General features: G+C 36.6%; 1 pseudogene; it reads left to right on the top strand.

The window, feature by feature from the left end:
* The window catches only part of LOC142618304 (glutamate receptor 2.7-like), a 33,335-nt pseudogene that overhangs the window by 5,105 nt on the left and 602 nt on the right, over positions 1 to 27,628 (top strand).

Genomic DNA, 27,628 nt, shown 5'->3' with positions numbered 1-27,628 from the left:
CCAACAAGGGCACAAGTGTGTAGTACTAAAGATAATGCAACCAAATCTAAGAGTACTTAAAAAAAATGCTACAAAGCAAGGATAAATAAACAAAGTACTAAATATAACTAAAAGTTTTAAACCAAAGTACTTAGACGCTTTAAAAGAAAGCAATGTAAATAACTAAGAGAACAAAATATTGTGCTTTTGATCTTGATTTCCAATGCTCCCCCTTTGATCTAGCTCATTCTCCCCCTCTCATTACACTCCCCTTATCATGGACCATCTCTCACTTTTTGTCACGGAATAGCTAGTCTTCATCTTCTTCTAGCTTCCTTTGAATTTGATCCAGTTGAGTTTGGAGAGATGTGAACTTCATGTCGAAACGAATGTGTTGGGAGTGCATGATAGATGCAAGTCTGGATAACTTAGTGCTGATGTCTTGAATAGACGACATGATGTTGTCTAACTTCTCATCATAGGAATGAGAGCTAGAGCTTGAACTAGCATGAGAAGCATGACTCTCTTGCATGGTCCCCTTCCGGGTGTGACTAATACTAGCATTGAGAGTGCGGACATTGATTGGATTTGGCCGTGGGTATGGTCTCTCATCTTCCAATGGATGAATGCCTTTGAGCTTCAGGATTTTTGAGATGAGACAGTTGAAGGGAAGACAGTTCCTTAAGGCAGTCCTTTCAGCTGTTTTGCTCAAGATGTGGAAGATATAAGAGCAAATGTCAATCTCTTCATCATTGACCATGTCATGAAGAAATAAGGCTTGACCGAGGTTCATGTAACTGGTGCTTGAGAGAGGATAGAAGTTGTGGAACATGATTGTTGTGAGCAGCCTCAATTCGGGTGATAGTGATGCAACACTCACTGCTTTTCCATTGGAAGAGAATTCGAAGTTCTCTCCTAGAGTTTCCTGAAGTAAATCCTGCTCGGGATCTAAGTCATCATACACTAGTAGCTTTGGAAACATGAGTCGGTTGATACACAGTATGTCAGTAAGATAAGTGGGTGTCATTGTGAAGCGCTTTCCCCTAACCCAACATTTCAGCTTATCTCCCTCAGAAATGGCATTCGCATAGAATTATTTCACCATATTCTCGTATGGTTCATCAAAGTTTGATAGAAGAAAATTCCAATCCTTGGTGGCAAACCACTTTGGAATGCTCGTATCGAGAAGAGTTGCTTGCTTAACTACCCTTTCAACCAACAAAGGGGCATCCTTGAAATATTTCTCATAGTTTTGAAATGCGACATATGATTTGAACTTGTCAACATCATATAACCCTGTTGATGATCGTGTCCTTTTTGGCTTCAGGTTAAAGCTATCAAGATCAATCAAGGGTTCTTTCCCTTTGCTACTACCCCTTTTCACAGCTAATTTCTTGAAGGGAGACATCTGCAAAAATAGATAAAAAACACAAAAAGAAAAGTGTGAAGAACACAAAAATAAGAACACAAACTTGATTAGTACCAAGTTAGTCCATAAAAATAAATACATAGTTCTGAAAGGAACATTAACAAAGTCACAAGATCATGTCATGAGTGCTAAACATGTAGTATGCAAAACATGACAAGTGAACAAGTGTGTGCATCAAGTGTGCATGTGGTGTGCATATGTGATGCATGAACAAGGCATGGCAAAACATATTTGGGTAAAAGTGTGTAAACCACACAACCAATGATCAAAACATGATGAACAAGTCCAATCAAGGTAATCCCCAAAATTTGGTACTCATTTTAGTCCAAAACAACACCAAAATGCCATTTGGGCTTTTTATCAAACAATTGGTTTGCACCTATAAAACTAACATGTAGGCAATGCATGAACATTTACATGAGTGAATCTTGCCTAAATACATGTTAAAATTCCACAATTGGCCAACATAAACACAAACAAATCAAATGGGACAAAGCCCAATCAAGAAAAAGAAAAAAAAAATCACAAAATTTAAAGTTCCCAACCCTTTTTCAAAAATGAACCCAACTTAAGAAAACCTAGAATCTAGGGCATAATCTAAGCAAATAGAAAGAAAAGATTGTAAAAACATACCTTAGAGATGATTTTGAAACAATTGCACTTGAGTTTTGGTTGGGTTTTTTAGTGAAATTAGGTTTTGGGTTGAGAGAGGTTCAAAGGAGGCAAAATGAGGGAAAACAAGTGATTTTGAAAAACTATCTGTATCAGCCCTTTAAAACTGAAAACACACATTTTTCGCAGGTTAGCTTCTCGCGAAGTTACTCGCGAAAAATGCCTCTGAAGCACAAAACTTTTCGCTGGAAGACTTTACTTGCAAAACAGTCGTGAAAGTCTCTGTCTGAATTTCATGTGTTCTTAATTTTTGCCTATCTCATTTTCGCGGGAAGAGCTTGGTCGCGAGCTTCTCGCAAAAATGCCTTTGAAGGAGTTTTTGATGAAAATCATGAAAAATGCAATTTGAACAAAAACTCAAAACACAAAAGCATAAAAAAAAAACTTTCAAAAACATATAAAGTACTCAAAAATCTTTTTGGGTTTGATCGACAAGCAATTGGGTATACACATCACATTTGAGCATGTACAATTACACAAATGAAATAAGCATTTATTGAACAATAGACTTGTGTGTTATGTGTGTGTATCAAATGTGGAATAGTCCTTAGTCTAGATTGAAACTTCAATGATCAATTCAACCAAGCCATACACAACTAGAACTAAATCAAGTGGTCTATCTCAATTATAGAAATGAACATATATGACCTCCCACAAGAAAATGATTACAAAATTTTGAAGCTTTTCTTTTTAGCTTCTTACAACTTATAACTTTTGATCATATAATAACATTACATCTCGTTTTGAGATTGATGCCTGAAATTTTTGATATTACAACTTTGAAAGTAAGCCTTTGGCTTTTTGAGGCACCATACATTCCAATATAAGTCGCTTTCCCTTTTTCCTAGTCAAATACTTGTATGTGTGATGGCTTTTGCAGCTCAATATCTATTTTTGAGACTTTAAATTTGATGAGCTATAGAGAAAAAACATAAAAACGTGAGAAGATATATAGGAACAAGTCTATGCATGCATCAAGACCAACAAGACTATTGACTAATTATTTATGACAAGCTTGAAGATCGATTTACAACAATCACACATAGATTTCAAGATTTTTCCCACAAAGATAGATGTGCATAAAAAACAAGTTAAGCTCATAAATGCACTACATCATTAGTCTGAAGGTACTAGGCCAAACTCTCATGTGATAAACACAACACAAGCGATCAAACTTTTTGGTGATTTTTCAATTTTTATGGGTTTTTGAATTTTTCAACATACTCAAAAACAAAACAAGTAAAGTAAGATCAACAAAAACAAGTACAAAACACAACTTGTAAAAGAAACATGCTATGAATCGGAAGCCATGACACAAGAAGATTATGCATGTCATGATGCATGAACCTATGACCCTAAACATTGGAAGTATTAATGCATGAACATAGAGAGTGATTATGCATGAGTACCCTTCTTCACCCATACTTTAAGAGTGTTTTGGGTGATACCCTTAGATAGAGGGGTACGACCAACATAACTTTCCAACCTTGAAGTGAAGTTAGCAAGACATAGAGAGATGTTCTTCAACATTTCCATGACGTCTTTAATGAGATGTCCTTCATTTTCTCCCTTAGATTGTCCTCCCTTTGGCATTTTCTTTGAATTTTCTTGACCACGCATAGAGTCAGCCTTCTTGAGTGCATGAAGCTTGAAACGATTGGGCCTTGTGTGCCCTTGAACACCACAATGATGACACACATGCTTCACTTGAGGCCCCCTTTGATTCTTGGGTAATGACTTCCCTTTATCTTTTGGTTTTGCACCAATGGTTCTTTTTACAGCAGCAGTGGTCTCAGTCTCAAGCTTCACTTCTTTAAGTTTTGCAATATTCTTGGCTGATATGAACCTTACTTCCTTCTTGGGTTTGCTGCTGGAGCTTCCTTCTCTGGTATAACCTAAACTGATCTTATCATGTGAAGATTTTTGTGAGGACAACACGTTGTCAAGTTTCTTGGTGGAGATACGCTCAACCTTGACATTAGCTTGGATTATTTCAAGTTTGAGAAACTTGATCTTAGAATAAGCTTCAACTAGCTCTCCCTTGAGTCCTTCTACTTTACATTTTGTCTCTTTAAGTTGCACAAGAGTACACCTATGCTTTTTTCAATCTTCTTCATCTTTCTCACAGCATGGTTCGCTGCCTTGACATATTTTTCACAACCTTCTAGCAAAGAATCATATGCTTCTTGAAGGTTGTTCTCACCTTCATTTTGGCATACATCTTCATCTTCTGATTCTTCAACTTCCTCACCCTCAGAATGCTCACCAAGTTCATCTACCTAATTGCTCAAGTCATCCTTAGAATCAACGAAGGTAATAGCTATGAAGACCCTATAGTTTCCGTCACTATCACTCTTCTTTCATGTCTAAATTTGAGCTTTCAGAGTCACTAAGAGTAGTGGCAAACACCTTACCCTTCCCTCTCAAATAGTTAGGACATTCCTTCTTGAGGTGTCTATGACCGTTGCATTCGTAACACATGATTCCTTGAGAGGTTTGAGAGTCCTTCCCATCTTTCTTCTTGAACTCCTTCCTGCCACCTTTGGAGGATGAAAACTTTCCTTTGCTGAAAGACTTCCCACTATTCTTCATCTTCAGAAAATTCTGGAAATTCTTTGCAAGGGATGCTACTTCCTTCTCCACATCATCTTCTTCGGAGGAGTCATCCATTCTCTCGTTGATGGTTTTGAGAGCTAGAGATGGAATTCGATAGTGCTTATAGAGCCAAGGTCGCCCCAACAAGATGTGATAAGAAACCTCTAAGTTGATCACATGGAATTGAGTCAAAGCTACTATTGGGCCTACCTTTAAGGCTAGCTGCACATACCTTCCGGAATTTTTGGAGTTGCTAAGAGTAGCAGCAAACACCTTACCCTTCCCTCTTAAATAGTTAGGACATTCCTTCTTGAGGTGTCCATGAACGTTGCATTCGTAGCACACGATTCCTTGAAAGGTTTGAGAGTCCTTCTCATCTTTCTTCTTAAACTCCTTCCTACCACTCTTGGAGGATGAAAACCTTCCTTTGCTGAAAGACTTCCTGGTGTTCTTCATCTTCAGAAAATTCCAAAAATTCTTTGCAAGGAATGCTACTTCCTTCTCCACATCATCTTCTTCAGAGGAGTCATCCATTCTCTCGTTGATAGTTCTAAGAGCTAGAGATGGAATTAGACGGTGCTTATAGAGCCAAGGTCGCCCCAACAAGATGTGATAAGAAACTTCTGAGTTGATGACATGGAACTAGTCAAAGCTACTATTTGGCCTACCTTTAAGGCCAGCTGCACATACCTTTCAGTAGATTCTGCAACTCCTCCAAATCTTGTTATCTCCATAGGAGCCCCTAGGATCCTTTTGCCTGTCATACCAATAACCTCTAGGGTACTTAGGGGGATGAGGTTGAGTGAAGCTCTTGTGTTTATAAATGCTCTCTTGACCTGAACATCATTTATGGTGGCTATCAAATAGAGGGGTCTTCAATGATCTGGGTATTTAACCTCCATATCTTCATCCATGAAGGTTATTGCATTAGTTGTTTCTAAGAAAGCTCTACTTGCATGAGATTCTATTATAAAACACTCCACCTCTGCGTTTGTTGCTATGCTTATAAGGGATTCTGTTTCGATCCTTCTTGCTTCTGGTCCAAATCCTAGCTAGTTGAATAGGGTCCTGAACTTGGGGTTCTTTTAGAGGGTCCTGACTGTGTTTGGATGGAAGGATCTCTCTGACTCTTCTGCTTCTGCATCAGCTGGGTTCCCATGAATTACCACAGCCACTACCTCCTTTCCTTTGTGATTGGGCAAAAGGTTCCTTTGTACCTCCAGTTCTCACTAGGTAAGCTCTAGGGTCCCCTCCCTTAGCTACTTGTGAAAATTCTCAAGAGGGTCCAACAATCTTTGGTGGAATGCTTGATATAGTTGTGGATCCTGCAAAACAAAGGGTTCTTTCTCTCCACTTCAGTAGGTGGCCTTGACATAGTGAATGATCTAACTACTCCATCTCCAATCCACTTGTCTAGGACGTGGTTTAGCTCTTCTGTAGTACATGGAATCACAGGTGGTTCCTTGGTCAATTTTCCTTCAAGTCTCTTCCTCTTTTCTCCTACCGAGGCTGTCACTGCCTAGGAGATTGGTACCCTCTTTGTTTTCATAGTTAACGTTGTCCTCCTGGTTCTTTGCAGTAAATTAGCAAACTGGGTTATGCATGGGTTTTCCAAACTAAGTCTGTAATAAAAAAGTATGTTAGATATGTAGGTCTCCACAACCTCCTTTTCTTCATGGTGCGTGGGTTCCTTTTTTGAATAGTACCCAGGCCCAAGTAGAAACAAGAATCTTAGGCCCTTTACTTGTTGTTTGGTGGACTGGACTTGGTTCACCCCAACTAAATGGGGCTAATTATGTACCAAGTTGTGCGCAAGTCACATAAAGCTCCTCAAGGAAAAAATGTGATTCCTCATAAGCAATAAAATACCATTACAAGTGTTTTTGTGTTATAAAATGACCCTTTGCTCTTACGAAATAAGTAAAATAATTATTCATTATATTCACAATGAGAAGGAGATTGAAATAGAATATTTAATGCTTATCTTTTATTGTGTGAACATTTAAAAGAGTTCTTTCACTTGGTTCCATGAGCGTGATGTCATGGTACCCCGAATGGTATGTCGTGGTTCCTAGGGGTACTAGGCCTATAAGAACCTAGAATACTGATTCTCTGAACTATACAAACTTTCTCCATACTTATTATGTAATGGAGTTTTGTTCTTTCCCTTTACCTCTATAGATCTTGTACAAGAACACATTATACAATACACATATCTTCAAATAATTGTTAGTTTCTTAGGTTAGGATATACATTTTAATACATATACATATATGTAAATGAATTTCATGAGAATGAGTCAGCCATGAGGATCCTAGCCCCAATAATTACAGACTTAGCACTTTTGCACAAGACTTTTGGGATTTAGAACTTAAGTCCATGTAGCTTTTCTTGGGCATTGCCTTCCAAGATAGTTAGGTGAGGAGGATTTTGTGGGAGAGAGTGATTTCTGATGTGTGCATGTTTTGGCATATGTTTCTTTGGAGGCTAAGTGATATTTTGAATGATCTCAAGGATATGGGACAAATTCCTCCACCTTGGCTCTCTTATTTTGTTCCTTTTCTCTCCCCTCCTCCTTACTGGGTTCTTAAAGCACTAAGAATTATATTTTTGAACCTCTAAACTCTCCCATTTTTCCTACCTTTGAATCCCCCCTCTTCTGCTATGTCTTAGTGTTCCTTTTATAGTGGACATAGTCTGGTACCTGGGCGAGGACGTCCTTGATCTGCTGGGTAAAACCATATCCTCTAGAACTTGAAAAGTGCATTGGGCAAAGGTTTAACTTAATTAGGCAATTATAACTCAAAAGGGGCATTTGAATTTAGCTATAAATGAAAGATTCCATCTTGAAAAGTTAAAGGAGTGGGTGGGCTGCTCAATGCAATAGATGACATCTTTAGTTGAAAGTGACAATTGAGAGGAAATTGTGGGGAGGTGTCATGCACATGGGGAAACTGAGTTTTCCATTAGTTCATGCATTCCAAGCAAATATATGAACCAAGGGAAGCCTTCAGGATCCTCCTTTCACCAGAAATCACTCCCTACTGACCAAACCACTTCTCCCTTACTATCCATTCGGGATCCCACGAGCTTGGACCATAAGTTACAAAAATAATACCTGGTTTTGCTGGATTTTTAATGGCTTTTTTTGCTGAAAATCTGAACATATACCTTGTCTTTCCCATATGTCAGCCAAGGTCCTCTTCTCAAGGTTTCAAAGGGACACATCAAGGTCCAAGGGCCTTGATTTTCTTCTTGTGGCATATCCTCTGGTCTGACCGAGATCCTTGCTGCCTGTCCTCTGGCCTAACCAAGTGTAGGTCCTCTTCTCTTTTTTTATTTATTTATTATTATTTCTTTCTTTTTCCTTCTTTTTGGGACTTTGGGCCTTTATAGTCCTTCTTAACTTCATAAATTGGGCATTCTTTTGTTAAGGCCTATGGTCTTTCCTTACTATTCATGGAATGGGCTTTCTTGTGAAATTTTGGTCCTCAACACATGGTCACCATAACATTCTAAGGAGACATATTCAAATCTTTTGATAAACTGAAGGGATCCTCCCCAGGCCTTTACTTCACCATTTGAAGACTTTGAAAAGTGACTTTATCATCGCCTGGGCAGTACTTTACACAAAATCTCTCCATCATCTCATCCCAAGTCTTGATGGACTCGGGCCTTAAAGTGGTGTACCATGTATATGCTTTGTCTACTAGGGACTTAGCAAATTCCTTTGGCATAAGGACCTATAATGTGAATAAATTTACTCACGTGCTCTACATCACTCCCATTCCTTTCATCAAATGGATGGAATTTTGGGGGTTCATATCCTTTGGGATAAGGCTTGCCGAGGAGCTCTATTGGGAAAGGGGAATCCGAAGAGAATTTCTTGGGGATCCCTGAGAGCTTCTCCCCTTCTTGTTCAAAAAAAGCATTCTCATCTGTTAGGGTGAGATATTGGGGGTTAGCTCTCCCTCCTAACGCTGACCCTCCCTTTGGCAGGGCCTTTTCTTAGTCAACCAAGGGAGGGGCATTGTCTCTAATCTCCTAGGTTCTTCCTTCTTTGAGGAGACGGATCTCATGCTGGAGGTCCTTCATCATCTCTGCCATTCGGACCATAAGGTCTGGTTCTCGCATCTTACACCGTGGCTTTGAGGCAACTTCGTGTTTTGCCAAGGGTACCTTGTTCCTTTGCCTCGAAGCCACTTCATTTTCTCCCACGGGTGTTGATGCTGCGGGTGGCAGGTTAATACGCTTGTTGTTCCTTAGCCTTGGAGCCATGCTTTGTGAAGGGACTGCTTCTTTCCTCTTCTTTGCCCAGTCCCCAGCGGAGTTGCCTTAAAATTTGGATTCTTATTTTTTACAATACCCAATCCCAAGTGGAAACAAGGATCCTGGGCCTCCAAAAAGTTTTATACTTGCTGTTTGGTGGACTGGGCTTGGTTCATCGCAGCTATATTGGGTTGATTACGAACTAAGTGGTACACAAAACGTGGACCCTACAACACATACATTTTCTTACATGCAAATATATACATATTGTAAAGTAAATGACTGAGGAACAGTAAAGAAATAAAGACAAAGAAAGTGAGGACATCAGGGATCCTCAGAAAATAAACTGATATGTCATTATTTTAAGTTTTTAGTACATTGGGGCCCATTTCTTCCTGGGATTTGTCATAAGGTTCAAATAATTCAAAAGTCACAGACTTAAATAGTTCTTTGTAGGCTTCCAAGACTTGTGAGGTTTAAATCCCCTTGAATCCAAGTGTATCCTTTAGCACTTATCTCAGGATCCCTCATAATGTTTCCCTATTTTCTCTATTTTCTAAGGTTTAGTGACTCTCTATGATGGTCCTTTTTGCTTTGATTAATTGTTGTTGAATGAATTTTGTTAATGTCTTGATCTCTCTTTTATAGTTCATTCCTAGGTTTTTTAGTGTGCCATTAATTCCCTTTATTTGCTGCACTGGGTACTAGAGCCATGTTATGTTAGCAACATTGTTGATTGGTCATTCCTTATTTTCTCACTATATTCTCCTTCTGAGGTTTCCCTCCAAAATGTCCCCAGATGACCTTCCTCTTTTAGGGGGTCCTGAGGGCTAACTTTTAATCTCTTTTTCAAAGGCTTCTGGAGAGACTTTTTTAGAACCCCCTTTTGGCTGCCTCACCCTTTATCATTTTTCTCTAAATAGGCAGATTTCCCCCTGTCATGCTAAAAGATCCCATCCACCTTCCTTCATGGTTCACCTTGCTGCTCTTCCTGAGGTACCAAGCTTCCTTTCATCAGGTGCTGGTTTCTAAGTGATCATCTATTTCCAAAGCCTTTTCTTTTCAGTTGTAGGCGGCTGATGGGACATGTCTTTCTTCGTTCCTTATGTCCATGAGCATGCTTTCCTGAGCTGTCCACCTCTCAGTTGATTCTTTCCTGCACTTCCCGAGGATCCACTCCCTAGTTTTAGTAGCGCTAAGGTATCGTGATCCAGTCTCTTTCTAGGCTCCTTAGGATCTCTTCTCACAGGGGTTGGGGCAAGCTTCCTCTCCTTTTTCTTCCTTTTAAAGGCCCAAAGCTTGCCCATTCATGATCTTGGGCTTCCTTTTATCCATTTTAAATGGGCCTTGGCTCACGGATTGGGCATTCCTCATCTTTGAGGGCTCATTAGTTTTGGATTTTAATACTTGTAATACTTTGGACCTCAACAGAGGGTTTGTTACATGTGTGTCCATTGTTATCATGTTCAAGAAAAAGAATAGTAAAGTTAGTCATTATTGAAACATTTGATTGGTTAAATAAACACTTAGTGTATTATCTATGTATTGATGAGTGTAGTCGTGTGGGTCAATAATTAATACAATGCAAGTGTGTTGAGTTTTGTCATTTTCTTTAAAATAGCTTTATAAAAACAATAGCAAATAGACAATAACAAATGTATAAAAATAAAAATGTTAGACAAACTTAACAAAATAAAATGGTCACATCACACCCACCCACATTGACAAAAGATAATGCAAACTGATAATGAACTATTATGTAACGATTTCAAAATTTGAAGTTGGTAGAAGGAAATTGTATGACTTCATGTATTTGCTGCTTTTTTTTTTTTTTTTTTTTTGATAACTTGATATATTGAAGTTTTTTTTATTAATTTTTTTAAAAAATTTAAATTTCTTAATGATGCGCCTAAAAAAAATTCTTGGAGCGACCAATGTTTGGACCCACCATTGATAGAACCTTTTCCTTATCAATAATAATTTCCGCATAGGACTTCTAGTGAAATTATTATAAAAGTTAATGTTGTTTCCCTAGAATTTCTCTGAAGTTGAGAGAAAATCTAATTATATTAAATTAATTTATTAATTTTGGTGCAAGTATTTATTACTTATTGCAAAAATCGAGAATTTTTTTAGTTTTATATTAAATGTGACACTACTTTCAATAAGAATTATTTCTTTTTTAAATATAAGAATTCTATAGCATATTGAAATTTTAATTTTAAAATTTTTATTTAGACATCTAGACAAATCTTTTTTAAAAAAAAAAAAATTAAAAAACAATGCCTTTATCATTTGATAGAAAGAATATTATTTTGAATTTGAATTGAGATAGATAATTCAAGAATGAAATCTTTCTAAAACTATAATTAAAAACATAAATCATAATTATAATTAACATAACTGATAATATAGGGAAAATTTAAACTTTTAACTAAGAATATAACCAAGATATAATCTAGAAGGAAAAATTGAACTCTTTTTTTTTCCCCAACATCCCCATTAGGAATTAAAATATAATGATCAAAACCGTAGTTTATAAAACTGACTCTAAAACATAACACAAAGATCAAAGTCATAAAGTAGACATAATAAAAGAAAACCAAATAATACAACAACAAAAGCCAAGCTATGATAGTCCAGAAACAAACAAAAAAGAAAATAAAACAAAATAAAACACAAATTTTCAACAACAAAAAAAAGACAAAATAAAACGAAATACTTTTTATTTTATTTTTTTGTTAGGGACATATTTATGTAATTAGCTAATTTTTTTACAAAACGTACTTTACTTGTAATTTGGTAGAACTAGGATGGGTTTAGTACTTCAAGAAACAAGTGTTTAAGTTAAGTATTGAAGCCATGCAAGTCTGACCAAGAAACAAGTGAATGAAGTGTTGTTCATTAAATCTCGACAGAAGCTTGACACAAGCTGTATCTGTTGAGAATTACGAAATTAGATTTTTCAGATCTGATTACACGCATATGCTTATGTAATTGTGTAGGATTTCTTTTCTCACAACCCTAAACATATATAAGACTTATTTTAAAGGTCGTCGCAAGGGGTATGCACTAACATATGCATTGTGTGACCGAATGCAAAAAGTGACCTAGTTTATCATTCTCTCTGTAGAAGTTACTGCGTCTTTACGCCAAGGGTTTTGTGATCAAGGAGCTTTCTGATCTTCATTGTTGATGAACTCAAGAACTTTGCAGCCAACAATCTTCTTCAAGTTGGTGAGTTAGTCACGTACTGGGATTCGTGCATTGAACGGAGAGACCATAGGGTTTGGTAAGATTTCTTATTCTTGTAACTACTTATAATTGATAATAGTGGATTCTCGGGAGTGGTGACCTTAAATTCACCCGGTGGGGTTTTGCTTCAGTGGTTTTTCCCATTCGTAAACAAATCACTTATGTCAAATTTAATTTCTGCTGTATTTAGTTATTTGGTGATTTGTTTGTGCTACCATGCTATTGTATGTAATTTGACTAATTAATTAACTTAGATAATTAATTAATTTATAAGGGGTCAATTCATTTTAACCCAACATTTTTATACCAATCAAAGGAATCATTAGAACATAGAATTTACAAAATTGCTGGGTGCACCCAGCTGTGGTGGATAGGCTCTCTAGTTGCCAAGTCAACTAAAGAGTAAGCATTGCTAAGAATAGTCCTGGAAACAAAAAGAACTTTAAAAACAAGACCGTGCTGCTGTAGAGCTAGGACATCAGCAACCATAATCTTTTCTTGCCAACTAGGTACACATTCCATATTGTAGACTTGGACTATTCTTCTACTGCTACTCAAAATAAAAATCTTATTAAACCCAAGGCTTCTAGCTCGAATAGCTGCCTCCATAAGAGCTTTCTGAGCTGCATCAAAACCTGTTGCTACTGCACTACTAGTACACCCTGTGAACATGGTCATTCCTTGAAGGTTAGTGGTTTCATAAGCATAGGCAGGGGCGGAGCCAGGGGGGGTCGAGGGGGGGCAACTGCCCCCCTGACTCTTCTAAAACTTTTTTAGCTATAGGCATGTGAGAAAAGTTTGCCCCTCTGATTCATTAAGATGGGAAAAGAAACAAAATCACTCAGTAAAACCAAAAACTAACAGTCTTACCCAAAAAACCAAAAGAACATGACATCGTAACAAAGTGAGCAAGGAGTTTCCTAACATGTCAAAGTCTTTTTATTTTTATTTTTTTTTTGATCTGGATACACCAAAGTCAACAAGTCAAAAGAACTTTTAGCTTTGGCTTATCCTATATTTTCACTTTCTCACTAATATACTTTCACAAACTCATAATACTTTTGCCTTCTATTTTTTATTTAATTTATTTACATGATAAGAAACACAATAATTTTCACAATATATTAAATTGTGTAAGCAAACTAGTTTATTATCCCTCACACGTCTCTCTTCAGGATCATCTTTCAATGAAAAGAAGGAATGCATTTAAGAATACCAAACCGGTTTAGTGACATTGGAAAGAGAAGGGGGATCTCTTTTTCAAAAAAGAAAAATCATGAAAATTACATTAGTTTACAATTGTCTATTTATTTTGTTTTAAATATTTATTAATAATTTCAATTTAATTTTGCCCCCCCTTAACTAAAATTATGGCTCCGCCACTGAGCATAGGCACTCCTTTTTGCTTTTTTTTTTTCCTAGCTCCAGAAATTTTGATGATTCATTCCCAAGGCCCTCCAATTCTTTGATTTTCTGAACAATAATTCACAAGCTGCCTAATGTTGATTCTTGTCATGTTGAAAGCTTCTTTGTACCTGCAAGATAGAGTTCGAGCAGTTAGTATTATTTCCTTAGGATTGGGTGTCTTGCCTTCATGAACCTCAAGGTTTCTGTGATTCCACATAGTCCAAAGGTAGGTGAAGATGGATTGAAGACAGTCCATCATATCTTGATTCATCTGCTTATATCTTATCAAGATGTTACCAACCCAGACTTGCACCGATGTACTGCTTAACTCAGATGTGTGGACAGCTAAAGGAGAACCATGCCAGCAGGCTCTAGCAAAGGCGCAATAGAGGAACAAATGGGAAGCAGATTCATCCTCTGCGTTACACATAGGACAAGTGCTGGTAGTTGGGATTCCTCTATTTCTTAAGGTAAGGAAGGTAGGGAGGCTGTCATGCATAAGTTTCCACACAACATTGCCAATTTTTTGGGGGACTTTCACCTTCCATATGAGATTCCACACCTTAGAAGGGAATTGGTTTGGCCTGTGATAAATTGGGGGGAGGGTGAGCAGACTCCTTAAGCAGCAAATTGTAGGCATTCTTGACTTTAAAATCCCTTGAGCTAGAATGTTTCCACAGAAGTCTATCCGCAACTGCACCTGTCTTAGAGATGGGAATTCTCATAATTTCAGAGCATTGAGGGAAAGGATAAATAGCTCTAACCAAGTCAGATTTCCAAGCGCCAGAGCTATGGTTAGGCTTGGGTTTTGCAGGTTCTGTGAATGACATGGAAACCAATCAGGGTGGTTAAGAGGAATATCCGACCCTTTTCCAATCCACCATCTGCCTTCCCTAAGTTTTAGGTTATCCTGTTTGATGATATTCCTCCAAAACCAAGAGTGGTGAGGTTTAGATGAACAATCATGTATAGAGCACCTAGGAAAATATTTGGCTTTGAAAGTTTTGGCAAGAAGGGATTGAGGGTAATGCTTATTCTCCAAAATTGCTTTGCAAGCATGACTTGGTTCATTGGACTTACTAATACAAATAAACTACTACCATATAGCTAAAGCTAGAGGTACGTGATATCAAATCTAAGATATCGATGGTACATTAGGCAAGTAATTTGAGGCCAAATGTCCCTATTTTTAAATGGGTTTCAATTTGTGCTAAGTGTCATTTCATCTCATTTATACAATTTTGTATGTATGATACTTCTAACCTATATAAAACTATTTTAAGTCCATCTAAAATTACTTAATCTAAAACTACTTATAACTCATTCTATTTAGATTCCATTTGAAATTACTTCCAATTTATTTAAAACCTAAATTTTTTTACAAAAACTTATTATTAGTTCAAATATAAATTTCAATTAAAAATTATATTATGTTCTAGAAGTTAATTTTTCCTTTCTTATTTAAAGAATGCACACATGAAATAAATTTATTGCATAACAATAGCAAAAATTAAGTTAAGAAGTAAAATAATATATTTTAAGCATGAACAATTTGTACTTTCTACTAAAGAATATTTTTTAAGGCTTTTTTAGGAATTAGGAGTTAGCAAAATTTAATAATTACTATATTTAGCTTATGTAAAAATTATAAAATACATCTAATTGAATATTTTAAAATGCACCATGCACATGCACGATGTTATAAGCTAGTTAAGTATATGGATAGTTACCAAATTTTATCTTCAAATTTTTCCAAATTTTATCTGATTGGATTTCTCTTTGTTTTTGAGTGACAGCTCTAGACCTGATTAAAAATGTGGAAGTGCAAGCCATTATTGGGCCACAAAATTCTATGGAAGCCAACTTCGTCATCGATCTTGGGACGAAAGCCCAAGTGCCCATTATATCATTCTCAGCAACAAGTCCTTCTCTTACTTCCCTTCGCAGTCCATATTTTTTCAGAGTCGCTCAAAATGACTCATCTCAACTGAAAGCTATATGTGCAGTTATCCAAGCCTTTGGCTGGAGAGAAGTTGTGCCAATCTATATAGATAATGACTATGGGCAAAGTATAATACCTTTCTTGATTGATGCCTTGCAAGATGTTGATGCTCCTATCTCCTATTGAAGTGTCATTTCTCCAATGGCCACAAATGAACAAATTGAACAAGAACTTTGTAAGTTGACAACAATACAAACTAGAGTCTTCATAGTGCACACGCCACCCAATCTTGGTTCTCAGCTTTTCACCAAGGCAAAAGAGATAGGAATGATGAGTGAAGGCTATGTTTGGATCATGACTAGTATTATCACCAATTCCATTCACCTGATAGAACCTTTAGTACTCCGTGACTCAATGCAAGGGGTATTAGGTGTAAAGACTAATATTTTAGAAACATCTGAGCTTAAAATTTTTACAATTCGATGGAAAAGGCAATTCCATCAAGACAACCCAACCATTTTGAATGTTGAATGAGATGTTATAGGTCTATGGGCATATGATGCTACTTCAGCATTAACAAGGGCAATTGAGAAGGCTTGGACTACAAATTTGGGCTTTGAAAAGACAACTACTTCAAGTAACTTAACTGATCTTGCAATCTCTCTAAATGGTCCCAAACTTAGCAAAGCATTATTGAGCACAAGATTTAATGGCCTCGCTGGAGAATTTAGTCTCCATAATGGGCAACAACAATCATCAAATTTAATGTTGTGCAAATAGCACCCCAGGACTCAAATCAATAACAGAAAATAAGCAAAAATTAAATAACAAGCACACACAAATAACACAAGAATTTACGTGGTTCGGCAAACTGCCTACCTCCATGGCGACAATGGAAAAATTTCACTATAAAAAATAGGGAGATACAATAGTGCACAATAACACTCTCTAGAAACCCAAATCCCAGTATACCCTAACTCTCTCCCACCCACAAGACAAGAAAACACTATTCTTCTTCTTATGCAGCTGCTGCTAGGTTTCTAGGAATTACTCTTATTTTTTTCAATCAACTTTGCCGCACCTAATCACACACACACACACACACACACACACACACACACACACACACACACACACACACACACACACATATGGATACATATGTTAAGCTGGCTAATGAGATTCCTATTACAAGTTGTATTTGGTTTACTCGTAATTGACTTGGGCTTGTGGCAATTCAAGCCACACACACACGTCCACTTCAACAAATCTCCACCTTGGCTTGAATTGATCAAGCTACACTAGCAAACTCTTCCATTGCCTCCACCTTAACCCTTAAGGGCTCACAAGCTGCAAACACCAATCAAGTCCAAGCAGTGCTTGAACTTGTCTGTTGTAACTGGCTTTGTTAACATATCAGAGGCATTCTCACTAGTGAGAATCTTCGACAAAGAAATATCACCAGATGAAACCCATTCTCTGATCTTGTGATACTGTATAGAAACATGCTTTGTTCTTGCATGGTATACCTGATTCTTCGTCAAATGAATTGCACTTTGACTATCACAATATAGCACCATGCTATCTTGCTTGAAACCAAGCTTATTAACCAGTCCACTAAGCCAAACGACTTCTTTTCCTGCCTCTGTCATCGCCATATATTCTGCTTTTGTAGTAGATAAAGCAACTACATCTTGTAGTGTAGACTTCCAGCAAATTGGGCCACTAGCAAACCTAAAGACATAGCCTGTCATAGACTTTCTAGAATCAAGGTCCCCTGCATAGTCGGAATCCACATAACCCACAACTTCTGTACTAGCTCTCTGATCAAATAGGATACCGAAATCACGAGTGCCTATAAGATATCTAAAGATCCACTTTACTGCATTCCAATGCTCTTTGCCTGGATATGACATATACCTATTACCCACACTGATTGCATGAGAAATATTAGGCCTAGTGCACGCCATCAAATACATGAGACACCCAACTGCATTCACATATGGCACTTTAGACATATACTCTGACTCATCATCTGAATTTGGACACAACTGTGAGTACAACTTAAAATGGGCAAAAAGCGATGTACCAATAGGTTTGCATCAAGCATACTAAACCTTTCTAACACCTTCTTAAGATATCCTTTCTGAGATAACCATAATTTACTAGCCCCTCTATCTCGGTGAATTTCTATCTCAAGGATCTTCTTGGCGGCTCCAAGATCTTTCATGTCAAATTCACCACTCAACATAGACTTCAACTTCACAATTTCTTGCTTACTCTTTGCAGCTACTAACATGTCATCAACATATAGAGCAAGAAATATATAAGAGTCATCAGCAAGTACTCTAAAATAAACATAGTAGTCATACTCATAGCTCATGTACCCATATGTGACCATGAATGAATCAAACCATTTGTACCATTGTCTAGGAGACTGCTTCAAGCCATATAATGATCTCTTCAACAGACAAATATAATCTTCCTTGCCAGGTTCTTTGAAGCCTTCGAACTGTTGCATTTATATCTCTTCTTCTAAATCTCCATGAAGGAATGCGGTCTTCACATCTAGCTGCTCTAACTCCATGTCATGCATTGTCACAAATCATAGGATTACTCGAATTGAGGTGTGCTTTACAAATAGTGAAAAAATCTCATTATAATCAATTACATCTCTCTGTGAGTAACCCTTAGCCACTAATTGTGCCTTGAATTTTTCGCCTTCCTTTTCTGGCAATGCTTCTTTCTTGCGGAATATCCACTTACAACCAATAGTCTTCTTTCCCTTGGGCAATTTCACTAATTCCCAAGTCTTATTCTTCTGTAGTGACTCCATCTCTTCTAACATTACAACAAGCCATTTATCATTGTCTTTCCTATTTGTAGCCTCCTTGAAAGTGAATGGATCTCCACCGCTAGTTATAAGAGCAAAACTAACCATGTCTTCAAAGCCATATCTTTGTGGTGCTTTGTGAACCTACTTCTCTCTACCTTTAGCAATTGAATAAGGCTCTTCTTGTTGTTGTTGTGGATCAATCACAGCATCACCCTTATCACTGGGTGAACTATCCTCGTCAAACTCCACCTCAACAGTTAATTTCTCCTATAGACTATCATCACATGTCTATGCTTCATTCTGTTTCAACATAAAGGCTTCATCAAATATGACATCTCTGCTAGTCACCGTTTTCAAAACCAAGAAATACGCATTTTCTTGACTTTAAATCCAATTTAGAACGCTCTACACATGCACATAAGCTGGACAACCAAAGATTTTTAAACTCAAATAATCAACTGATCAACCTGACCAAACCTCTTCTAGAATCTTGAAATCAATGGCTGATGATGAAGATCTATTAATAATGAAACTTGCTGTGTTAACTGTCTCTGCCCGGAACACCTTAGGCAACCTTGCATTCAATCTCATGCATCTGGCACTTTCTGCTAAGGTTCTGTTCATTCTCTCTGCAACCACGTTCTGCTATAGAGTTCCTTTAACTATGAAGTGACGAGTAATATTTTCTAATTCACAAAATCTTATGAATTCTTTATCTCTTACTCTAGTCCATTATCTGTTCTAAGGTATTTTATTTTCCTGCCAATCTGATTCTCAACCTGTGCTTTCCACTTTTTAAATATGCCAAACACATCAGACTTATGCTTCATAAAATAAATACATACCTTTCTAGAGTAATCATCAATGAAAATGACGAAATATTGAGCACTACTATGAGAAGAAACTGATACTGGACCCCAAACATCTGAATGAATGTAGTTAAGAACACCCTTACTTATATGAAAGCTTGTCTTGAAACTGACTCTATGCTGCTTTCCATACACACAATACTTGCAGAAGTCTAGCTTGCATGTATTCACCCCCTTCAATAAATTTCTTTTGTGCAACTCTAACAAACCACGTTCACCAATATGGCCAAGTCGCATATGCCATAATTTTGTGTCGTTAGTGCTTGACTCCATCGGAGTGGTGATTGCAACTCTTCCTACAACTGTGTTCCCAATCAATCTGTAAAGCGTGCTTATTTTTTGTCCCTTCTTCACCATCAAAGCACCTTTGGTAATTTTCATGATTCCACCATTTGATGAGTATGGATAGCCCAAATCATCCAATATTCATAAAGAAATTAAATTCTTTCTAAGATCTGGAACATGTCTGACATTACTAAGAACTCTCACAACTCTATCAAACATCTTGATCTTCACAATACTAATTCCAATAACCGGGCATGTAGCATCATTACCCATTTGGACCATACCACCGTTGTAAGGCTTATACATGTCAAGCCAATCTTTCTTTGGAGTCATATGATATGAGCATATTGAATCTAAAACCCAAGATTCCAATAGAACATTGTTACCTGATGAAACTAAAAGTAAATCTGCACCAACTTCACTGTCATCTAATGTTTTTTCAACAACACTAGCTGATTCTAGGGGCTTCTTTCCATTCTTCTTCTCCTCTAAATGCTCTTCAACTCTTTACACAGATTTTTGTAGTGCCCTTTCTTGTGACAATAAAAGCACTCTACATCTTTCTTTGCACGTGATTTAGACTGTGATCTATTCCTGTTGGAGTTTCGTCCTCTTGACCAGCTTCTACCCCTATTGCTTAACTCAGACTTTACAATAAGTCCACCAGCCTGAGAACCATCAACATCTTGCTTCATCTTTATATGTGACAAGAGAGCACTAGTCACCTCCTCGAGCACTATAGTCTCTTTCCCGTACATCAACGTAGTCACTAGATGATCAAAAGAAGTAGGGAGCGATGCTAATAAGAGTAACACTTTATCTTCGTCCTCATAATTCACCCCAAAACTTGACAATTGGGTGTTCAACATATTATGTGTTGAGATGCTCCAACAGATCACAACCCTCCTTCATATGCAAACTATACAAATGCTTCCTCACCTACAACTTTTTCATTAGATTTCTCATATAAAGACCTTCTAGTTTTTCCCAAACCTCCTTTGTGGTCTTTGCTTCTAGGATGTTGTGAATGACCTCGTCACCTTGGTTGAGATGAATAGCGCTAGCTGCTTTCTCATCCATCTCTACCCATTCTACATCCTTCATCGTTTCCAGTTTCTTCTCCTTCCAAAGCAAGGCCTTATGAACTCCTTGCTGAATTAGGAGATCCTTCATCCACCTCTGCCAAAAGTGAAAAATTTCCCTTACCACAAAACTTCTTTACATCAAACTTTGTGCTTGATATCTTTATTGTATTCAAAGGATTGAATCCTAACCTGGCTCTGATATCACTTGTTGTGCAGATAGCACCTCAAGACTCAAATCAATAACAGTAAATAAGTGGAAATTAAATAACAAGCATACACAAAGAACACAAGAATTTACGTGGTTCGGCAAACTGCCTACCTCCACAGCAACGACGAAGAAATTTCACCATAAAAGATAGGGAGATACAATAGTGCATAATAACACTCTCTAGAAACCCAAATCCCAATACAGCCTAACTCTCTCTCACCCACAAGACAAGAAAAACACTATTATTCTTCTAATGCGGCTGCTGAAGGGTTTTTAGGAATTACTCTTATTTTTTTCAATCAACTTCGCTGCACCTAATTACATATATATAGATACATATGTTAAGTCCACTAATGAGATTCCTATTACAAGTTATATTTGGTTTACTTGTAATTGACTTGGGCTTGTGGCAATTCAAGCCACACACACAGGCCCACTTCAACAATTAATGTGAATGGTAATGGAGAAACAGTGATTGCATTTTGGACTCCAAAAAATAGACTCATAAGGAAATTGAATTCTATCAACAAAAGCATGTATTCTACTTCCAAGAAAAATGTAGGACCCATTATATGGCCGGGTGATTCAAGGTGTATCCCAAAAGGTTGGGAAATTCCACCAAATGGGAAGAAGTTGAGAATAGGAGTTCCTGTGAAGGATGCTTGTACTGAATTTGTTAAGGTGACATATGATCCTAGCACTAACACAGCACATGTCACAGGTTATAGCATAGACATCTTCAAAGCTGTAATGGAAACACTGCCATATGCTGTTAGGTACGAGTTCATTCCCTTTGCAAAGCCTAATGGGGACAGCGCTGGTACATATAATGATTTGGTCTATCAAGTATATTTTGGGGTTAGTTACAAACTACATCTCAGGGGCGGCGGTACGTTATAGTCAGGGGGTTCATTTCTGAAATTTATATATATATATATATATATAATATTTAAAAAAAAAAATTTTGAACCCCCTGCAATACAAGTTTGCACCCCCTCACCATGATCCTGACCCCCTTATTTTTTAAAGCCCAACTTAAACTCCGAGAAAAAAAAGAAGTCCAAAAAAAAATTTAGGTCTTTAATCTCATAAATAAAAATCCCATAAATCAAAATTTGAAAAATCATTAATAAAAAAAGGGTAAAATATAAAACCTAATAATTTCTAGCTGCCTAACCTCCAAAATCTCTCATTATCCTTCTTTACTCTCCAAACTCAAAGGAAAAAAGCTGTCTCTGCATCACACACAAAATCTGCTGCCGCCGCCGCCTGGTCTGCCTTCTGCCGCTGCTTGATCTGCTTTTTCAACTCTCTCTTTCTCTCTTTCTTTCATTGTAAGAGAGTGTTTATAGTGTTTTGATATGCTATTTCACTAAATTTGTGCGAGTGTCTGAATGAATCACCGTTGTGTAGATTTATCCTTTGATTTTTTTTTTTTTTTTTATTGAGTCTTTGAATCTTGGACCGTGTGTATGTGGGAGCTGTGGCATTAGAATTGTGTTGAGTGTGTTCTGATTTATGAACTTTTGAACTGTTAAAGTGAAAAGTCTGACAAAGGGGTTAATGGGTTAGAGACTTTTAGGACTACGGACTCATTACTTTTATAATTTTATTAGTTTATAGGGAGTTTCTTTACTTTTGGGTGGCGTGTTGCAGAGTTGCAATTTTATTAGTTTATTATTTATAGTGTGAGTTTCTTTACTTTTAGGCAGAGTTGCTGACTTGCTGTGAGCTTGTGAGTGTTAGATTGATTTGATATAAGAGTGACTTGAGTCATGACTTATCACTTCAACTATTTGACTAGTCTTTTAATCTTGTTGAATGTGAGTTGTGAGTGGTTGTTAGCAATATGACTTGGTCAATACACTAACACTAACACTAAAGACAATAAAAATATAAAATATTTAAAGAATTCTAAACTTATAAATTAAAAAAATGCAAAAAAATCACTTAATAAAAATAATTAATATATTTATTGTATTAGAAAAAAATGTCAAATGAACTAATAGTTTATTTTTTGTTTTTTGCTAGTGTTATGGATAGATTTATAATAAGGAAACCCCGTAGGCCGCAAGATTCATCTTCTACTCAAGATTCATCTTCTAAGCATGGTCGTATTGATGTGAACGATCTTCCTTCAGACCCTGGGCTACGAAAAAAGATTTCATTTTATCATCTTAATGATCAAGATGAAATAAGAAGATATTATTTACAAAAAAAACCATGTCAACCTTATAAACACAATTTTCCTCAAACAAAAATTGGTGGACTTATGCGTCGATTTAATCCTTAATGGTTTAAAGAGTATGAAAGTTGGTTGGAATATAGTATTGAAAAGGATGCTGCATATTGTTTATATTGTTACCAATTTAGACAAGATGTTGGTATGCAATCTGGAGGTGATAGTTTTGTGACAAAGGGATTCAATAGTTGGAATAAGAAAGAAAAGTTAGACCAACATGTTGGAGGTGTTAATAGTGCCCATAACCAAGCTCTTAAGGATGGTGAAAATCTAATGAAGCAAAATCAACACGTTCAAAGTGTTTTTGTTAAGCAGTCAAATCAAGATAAAATTATATATCGGACTCAATTAAATGCAATAGTTGATTGCATAAGATTCCTTTTGCATCGGGGGTTAGCTTTCCGTGGTCATGATGAATCTGATGATTCAAGTGATAAAGGAAATTTCCTTGAGCTTGTACAATTTTTGGCAGATCATAATGATGTTATTAATGAAGTATTGCAGAAAACTCCAAAAAAACAGCAAGCTAACCCATCCTGATATCCAAAAAGACATTGTGAATGCAATTGCATATAAAACTACCAATGCCATCATCGAAGATCTTGGCAGTGAGTTCTTTTCAATTTTAGTTGATGAGTCTTGTGATATCTCAATAAAAGAACAAATGGCTGTTGTTTTGCGTTATGTGGACAAAAAGGGAATTGTTACAGAGCGATTTCTTGGTATAGTACATGTAGCCGATACCTCTGCCTTGTCTCTAAAAGCTGCTATTGAATTTTTATTCTGTAAATATTCATTGAGTTTATCAAGACTACGTGGGCAAGGTTATGATGGGGCCAGTGACATGCAAGGTGAATTCAATGGTCTTAAAACTTTAATTCTGAAGGAGAATAAATCAGCATTTTATGTCCATTGCTTTGCTCATCAACTTCAGTTGATTCTTGTAGCTGTTGCTAATAAGCATACTGATATTGCTGAATTTTTTAGCTTGGTTAGTAAAATAGTAACTATTGTTGGAGCTTCTTGTAAAAGACGAGAATTTTTACGAAATGCACAACTTGCAAAAATCACAGAAGCATTAAACTTGGGTGAACTTGAAAGTGGGCAAGGTTTGAACCAAGAGACAAGTCTTAAACGTGCTGGTGATACACGTTGGGGATCACATTATAGGACAATCCTCAACTTGATTTTGATGTTCTCTTCCACAGTTGATGTACTTGAGACGATTGAAAAGGATAGCCTACTCTCTGAGCAAAGAGTTGAAGCTCGATCTATTTTAAGGTTAATTCTATCTTTTGAATTTTCCTTTGCTTTACACTTGATGAAAAATATTTTGGGGATCACAAATGAGTTGTCAATAGCATTGCAAAAGAAAAATCAAGATATTGTAAATGCTATGACGCTTGTTAGAGTGTCTAAGCAACGATTGCAGATGATGAGAGATGATGAATAGGAAGCTCTATTGACTGAAGTATCCACATTTTGTAGCAAGCATGATATTCTTATCTTGAATATGGAAGAAATATTTGTAGTTGGTGTGAGGCCACGACGCAACGCCCCACAAATTACAAATTTACATCACTATCGTGTTGATCTATTCTTTGAAGTCATAGATCTGCAACTTCAAGAGCTTAATAATCGTTTTTCAGATGTGACTACTGAGTTGCTACTTTGTATGGCTTGCTTGAATCCAAGTGATTCGTTTTTGGCTTTTGATATACAAAAATTGACCCGTCTTGCAAAGTTCTATCCATCTGATTTTTCTGAGACAGATGTATTGGCACTTGATAATCAGCTTCAGACTTACATTGTTAATATGCGCTCCAATAACAAGTTTTTAGAGCTTAAAGGAATTGGGGACCTTGCTAGAAAGATGGTGGAAACAAATAAGGATGTCATATATCCATTGGTATATTTGCTTGTGAAGTTAGTTTTGACCCTTCCTGTTGCGACTGCAACAGTGGAAAGAAGTTTTTCAACAATGAAATATATCAAGAATGAATTGCGCAATCGAATGGGGGATCAGTGGTTGAATGATTGTTTGACTGTGTACATTGAAAAAGATATAACTCATAGGATTGATAATGAATCTATCATGCAACAGTTTCAAAATATGAAACCTCGTAAAAGACAATTGTAGAATCCTGGAACCGCCCCTGCTACATGTTACTACATTTTGATGTGGAGCATGTCCTTTTGTCAGTTAGAGAAAACTGACAAAACTTTCTCAATATCTCCTCTTGATCGTACTTCTAGTTAACCGTTCTTCACGGGATTGCAATGACCTCATGAGTTCATCAAACAAAATTGTCCAAGTTCTTTCACTTTTCAATGCCCACGACACCATGTTCAAATTTTAGCTTCAAAGAGTAAGAATCCTCTCAATGATACGAACACCTCAGACATCTTCATTGTTTCTCCTCATTTGATTTGTAACTACGTACCAAGACTCTTGTGAAGTAGTTCGAAACTGACTCAGGCTTCTTCATGTGAAGAGCGCTTCAAACTCTCCTATTTGTGTTAGAAGGTGAGTCTTATTCACTTTATTGATGCCTTTGTGAGAGGTTTGGAGAATCTCCCACACTAATTGCATTTGCCAATTTCTCATCTATGGCATCATCTAGTAATGGATAAATGAGTTACGGCTTGTTAATCCTTCTGAGTTGGATTCAAAGTGGCTTCATTAATTTCCAGGCTCCATATATCCTTTCTCAACTATCTACCAAACATCTTGTGATCCGAGTATTAAATTGCCAAAAGTGCATCCCATTCATTGCTATATTTTCCAGAAATATGGTGCTCTGATACCAATTTATTGGAATTTGAAGGCACACACAAGTACGTAGAGGGGATATGAGAAACACTTGACTACTCCAAATGTTTTAGAAACACTTAAGAACTCAATATTTTTTTTTTTCTTACAACAAGTGAGAAGATTACATAGGTATAAACAATTATTTGTTACATGTATAACTCCTAATGCTATACATGAATATAATTAATTTCATACATGAATAATACTAAGTACATTTCTAGAAAGATATGTCCAATATATCTAGAAGTCATGTTTATTCTCTACTATATCTAAACAATGGTGCTTAATTAGTACTGAAATTGATGGATATAAATATTTTACTTCGACAGAATTTTGATGCTGTGGTAGGAGATACAACTATTATTGCAAACAGGTCTAACTATGTCGACTTCACATTGCCATACACGGAATCTGGGGTAACAATGGTAGTGCCAATCAATGACAACAATAGGAAACATGCATGGGTGTTCTTGAAGCCTTTAACTTGGGACCTTTGGATGACAAGTGGGCGTTTCTTTGTCTTCATTGGCTTTGTAGTTTGGGTTCTTGAACATCAAGTAAATGACGAATTCCGCGGGCCTCCATTGCATGAGATTGGAACGAGCTTGTGGTACTCCTCAACCATGATTTTTGCGCAGAGTGAGTTTCCTTCACCATTTTCGAATTTATTATAATACTAATGAATAGTTCAAATACTTGGGACAAGGACCATACAAAATGCATCAGCTACATATATTCACCTCTTGTAGGCTAATTACAGCTTTAGAAACTCCTTTCATAGAAACCAGAAAGTAAGGAATATCCATACTTCAGAAACAATCAAGTGGTAAACTATTTGTCCATCCTGCATGCCTATCTACTATGCCAAAAAATTGTTTGAAACTATAATATTACTGTCTAAGATTCCTTAAATTCTCTTTTATCATGCATAAAAACAAGTCAGACTAATAGGAATGTTAGTGATGGTATAAATGCTACTATATAAATATTACAAATTGATATGTCATTAATCACAAAAGCGATTCAAATATTTATTTATTATGTTATCGAAGAGGCAGTAATCACATTCAATGTTACATTAGTTTGTAAGATTTTTATAATAAAACAGTAATAGTGTTAACATTTCCCATAGACTAATGCTATACTTGGATAACATCTCAATCTCATATTAACTTTTCACATATATGATGCAATTATTTTCTTTTCCAAAACCCATTTGAATATAATTTGTAGGGGAGGCATTGGTAAGCAACTTTGCTAGGTTTGTGGTGATCATATGGGTTTTTGTGGTGCTCATTCTCACTCTAAGTTACACAGCGAGTTTGGTGTCACTCTTAACAGTTCAACAACTTCAACCAACTGTTACTGATGTCCACCAGCTTATCAAGAGTGGGGCGTATGTCGGCTACCATGAAGCTTCTTTTGTTTTGGGAATCCTAAAAGAAATGAATTTTGATGAAAATAAGCTGAAGGCATATAAATCTATAGAAGAATGTGTTGAACTTTTATCAAAAGGAAGTGCAAATGGTGGTATAGCTGCTGCTTTTGATAACACCCCTTGCCTGAAGCTTTTTCAACGAAAATATTGCTCCAAATATACTATAGTTGGATCAATATATAAAACTGATGGGTTAGGCTTTGTAAGCTCTCTCTCTCTCTCTCTCGTGTGTGTGTGTTTATTTAGGTGTGTAGTTGCTCATGTAGTTTTCTTTTATTTTAATGTGTCATAGGTCTTTCTCT

The sequence above is a fragment of the Castanea sativa genome, chromosome 12 (assembly GCF_040712315.1).
Source record: "Castanea sativa cultivar Marrone di Chiusa Pesio chromosome 12, ASM4071231v1".
In the NCBI taxonomy this organism is placed as follows: domain Eukaryota; kingdom Viridiplantae; phylum Streptophyta; class Magnoliopsida; order Fagales; family Fagaceae; genus Castanea; species Castanea sativa.
The sequence above is the reverse complement of the archived record's forward strand: the minus strand, read 5'-3'. Positions and strand labels throughout refer to the sequence as shown.